General features: G+C 61.0%; 1 long non-coding RNA gene across 1 annotated transcript; it reads right to left on the reverse strand.

Annotated features, from left to right (window-relative positions):
* Nucleotides 1-260: 260 nt before the first annotated feature.
* LOC123815263 lies at nucleotides 261-2146 on the reverse strand. The gene is made up of 4 exons (XR_006785051.1): nucleotides 1925-2146; nucleotides 1012-1088; nucleotides 842-927; nucleotides 261-391 (listed from the first exon to the last, which is right to left on the reverse strand). It is a non-coding gene; the product is annotated as an uncharacterized LOC123815263 (long non-coding RNA).
* Between the last annotated feature and the right edge of the window lie 2119 nt (nucleotides 2147-4265).

Genomic DNA, 4265 nt, shown 5'->3' on the forward strand with positions numbered 1-4265 from the left:
TTGCACCTGCATGGGTGTGACCTGAAGCTAACCCCTTCCCTTCTGTGGCCTCATGGTCCTCCTCTGGAAAATGGACTGAGTTCTGGAATTCCGATATTCTGGAATTCTCCTTTTTTTGTAAAGACTTTATTTATTTATTTTTAGAGAGAGGGGAAGGGAGAGAGAAAGAGACAGAAACATGATGTTTGAGAGACACGCTGATACATTGATCGGTTGCCTCTCACACAGCTTCCAACTGGGGCCCACAACCCAGGCACGTGTGCTGCCTGGGAATCAAACCAGGGACCTTCTGGTTAGCAGGCCGGCGCTCAGTCCGCCGAGCTACACCAGCCAGGGCCCAGCCTTCTAGCATTCTGAGACAGCGTCCGGACCTGGTGGCTGCTCCCTAAATCTGAGGAGCGTTCCGGGACTTCAGGGGATGGAAATGGAGCGTCAGCCCGAGAGCCCTGCCCAGCCCCTGGCCTGGGAACACGCTTAGAAGATGACAATTGGGCTCCCTTGGGTCGAAATTCCACTCCCGTGGGGGCCTTGCCAAGGAAAACAAGCCCAAGAACTGGGCATTAAAGGTGAGCATATTTGACAAGTTTCAAGATGACAAATTATTTACACAGGTGTGGGAACCGTCCCCTTGTACCCTGCTTTCTTTTCTTTCTCTTCCTCCCCTTTCCAAATTCTTTCCCCCGAGGGCACTGACAGACGTGCCAAGGGAGGGGGCGGCTGGTTGGGGGAGTCTGCTCGGAGCGAGTCTCTGAACCACAGGCAATGGGGAAGGGGCCAGAACGGCACAACAGAGGGTGTCTGCTCTCTCTTCACCCCCATTCTTGCCCTCAACCCCCATTACCTGGGAGATACGAGGCTGAGGAACCTGGAAGTTCGAGGCTACCTGAGTCCTTCAGGCGCCTGGTGCCCCGTGGGGGAAAGCAGCTCCTAGGATCATACAGCCAGTTGGTAGCTGACAGTGGAGCCCCCAAGGAAAGGGTTGGAGAAAGCAATCATTTCTTAAGCACCTACCGTGTGTCCCACCCTGAGCTGAGCTCTGGGAATAAATACGTCCGGGATAAAATAAACAGAAATCCCCGACCTGGTGGCTGGAGCGAAAGAAGGGAAAAGAGACGGATCGGAGGTGGGCTCTGTGCTTCTTGCTCAGGACTAACCCACAAGGTGGGCATGGTTGTCCCTGTCTTACTAGGGAGGAAACTGGGGCCCAGAGGACAGCAGTGACTTGTGCAGGGTCACCGAGCGGAGCCGGAGCCCAGCCCCTTCCATGCGCCCCAGGCGCACGCTCCTGCACATCAGAGGTGAGAGGGCAGCAACTGGGAGGACGCCCAGGGCCTGCCAGGCCTCTCGCCCGCGCTCGGTCCGCAGGGTCAGGGGTCCCTGGGGGCCAGCCCTCTCCTTCCTATGGGAAGAAAGTGAGACCGAAGGAGCTGCTAAGTCCTGAGGGTACAACAGGCTCCCAGGCCCCGATGCGCGCTGCCTCAGTTTACCCACCTGTAAAAGAATGGGTTTAATAACATGTCTGCCTCCAATGCCAACTTCAGAGGGTGCTGTGAGGGTTAATTACTGCCTGGCAATTCCGAGAGCCTTGATGAAAGGCAGTGGGAAGTGGGCGCTATTAACCTGGGCAGGTAATTACTCCCAGCCTCGGGGAGGATGCAGAGGGGTCACACCTGGTTCCAGTCAACCCCAGGCCAGCTCATTTCCAGATGTGTCAGGGGCCCATAAACATCTGGCTTTGACCGCCATCCTGGCCCCAAGACCTCCAGCACAGATACAACTGAGGCTGTGAGTGGTCTAAGCCACCCAGGCTGGGCTTCAGATCCCATCTCTGCCACTCCCCTGGCAGGGAGACCTGGGCAACATTGCTCCCCACTCAGGCCTCAGTTTCCCCCATCTGTACAACGGGGCCAAGAAGCCGGCCTACCTCACAGACACCGTGGGCGTCTCGCACACACGTGTGCTGGCCCCGCGCAGCTCCGTTTCATCTCCCCAGCTGCCTCAGGTTGAGTGCAGAAGTGCCGTGTCAGGCCACAGCCACGCTGGCCTCCATGACCTGATGGGGAACGGTGAAGGACTTTCCCAGAAATAAATCGGTTATTTTTCAAATGTCCACGGGGATATTGATTAGGCCTCCTGTCGGCCTCCTCCTGGGCCTCCACACCGGGCTCCGGCCGTCTCCTACCCCCTTCCCTCCGTCCTCCCCTGCGGCTGCTGGGTCCTGACCTATCACACACGCACGCCCTAGTTCTTGGCCTAGCTGTGGCCAGACAGCCTGGTCCCGGTGACCCCTGGATGTTCCACTTCTCCCAGGGGTCAGCCCAGGCCGGGGACTGGGAGCTGCGGGGGAGGGTGCCCCCTTCCCCCTTCAGCTCTCCGGGAGTTGGCACCACGCCATCGCCCAGGTGGGGACGCCGAGGCTCTGCGAGGCAGGTGGCTGCAGCCCTGAGCGAGTGAGAGGCACGCTGGGATGTGACCCAGGCCCTTGCCTGGCCCTGACCCAAAGCCCTCTCTCTGGTCTGCAGCCCCACCCCGGGGAGGGAGCTGGAGTCGGGGCCACAGCCCCAGCACAGGGGCGTGGCCCTCCCCGGAGACCTGGGGGAGGGGGCAGCTCCCAGGCCTGGGTCCCCAGTGAGGGGAGGACAGGCCTAGGTGGGTCACCAGGCAGCGCCACTCTCTGGAGGGGCCTGGGGTTTAGGGAGCCGGTCCGGGGCAGGGCCCTGTGCCCACCCTGCCAAGCTCACCTGGTATCCCCCTCACTCCCTCCGCTCAGCCACACTGACCAGCAGGTCCTCACACACACCCAGGTTCCCGTCACCCGGCCACGGCACCCGCGGCTCCCTCGGCCTGAACCCCAGTGCCCCCGCACCTTTGCGCCCCCATGTCCCTCTGCTCTTGGGTCTGGGGTCACACGCCCCCTCCTCAGGGGAGCCCTCCGGGCCTCTCCGCATCACTCCCCCCGTGCGCTGCCCCTCAGAGCCCCGATCACTCGCTGAACTCATTCAAACTCCCGATCCCTTCGACTGGAGTATTCACCCGCTGAGAACACAGGGTCGGTTCCGTTTTTCTGTCCTGGTCGCAGGTGTATCTGCAGGACCTGGTGGAGGGCCCAGGACACAGTGGTGCTCAATAAGTGCACCAGTCCGTTGCTAATGGAATGGAGAGTTTTTTAAAAGACTGGAGCAATTTGTATCAGAAGGGAAGGGGTGTATGTTCCAGGGGAAATGTCACCCAAAGGACAGAAACATTTCTCCAGGGTCCTAGAGAGTGTCGTCAGGATGTCGGGGGCATCACCACGGTGACGCTGTGGGGCACTGGCTGCGCACAGGTCACCTCACTTAATCCTCACCGTGACCCCATGAGGTCAGTCCTGTGAGTGTCTTCTTTGTCCAGATAAGGAAACTGCAGCCTAGGGAGGTGAGAGAACTTTCTGCAGGTCACCGGTGACCCCCACGCCCCGCCCTCCAGAGCTCCTAGGTGCCCCGGAGACACCCCAAGCTCTCGGGTCCTGGAGCAGCCCAGAGAGGCTGCGCGTCCGGCCTGACAACCCCGGCTGGTCAGCGAGCGGCCGGCCAGCCGGCCGGCCGGGAGGATCCCGGGCTCCCTGGCAGCCGCTCAGCCCGCCGGGAGGGAGGGCAGGCTTGGCGGCCGTCCCGTGTGCCGGGACGCCGGGCAGCCGGGCAGCCAGGAGTTTCTCCCCGGACTTACTGTACATGATTCAGCGCCAGCCCCGGTTGTGAAATCTGGGAATCTTGTGGGCAAGGCCAGGCCCGGGGGATGGCTGTCTGGGAAAAGGAGGCCGGGAAGGGGTTAAGGGGGGCAGTGCCACCGCTCTCCCAGCGGCCCCCCACCCCACCCCCAGGCAGCGGCTCAGGGCCAGGCCAGCGGAGAGCACGGCATTAGCACTGGGCTGGCCACAGCCTGTGGCCTGTCTCTGACATCACAGCTGCGTCAGTCCAGCCTGCCCCTGCCCCCCACTTCCTTCCCTCCCTTGGGCCTGCATCCCCAGCCACCTCCTCGGCCTCGCTGTCCTCTCCCGAGAAACCCGAGAAACCCGTGGCACCCGGCCTTCTGTCCTGGGACGGCAGGGGTGGGCAGGAAGGGGGAGATAACAGACACTAGTTTGCATACGGGAGGCACTTAATAAATGATAGCTGTGATGGGTTTGAGCCAAACCGTAATCCTATGAGCTAGACAGGAAAAGTAGGAAGCTATCATATCCACCGCAGAGCAGAAGAGGCCGAGGATCCAGAAACGGAAAGGACGTG

The sequence above is a fragment of the Phyllostomus hastatus genome, unplaced genomic scaffold (genome assembly GCF_019186645.2).
Source record: "Phyllostomus hastatus isolate PE091 unplaced genomic scaffold, TTU_PhHast_1.1 phas_contig_17, whole genome shotgun sequence".
NCBI classification, from domain to species: domain Eukaryota; kingdom Metazoa; phylum Chordata; class Mammalia; order Chiroptera; family Phyllostomidae; genus Phyllostomus; species Phyllostomus hastatus.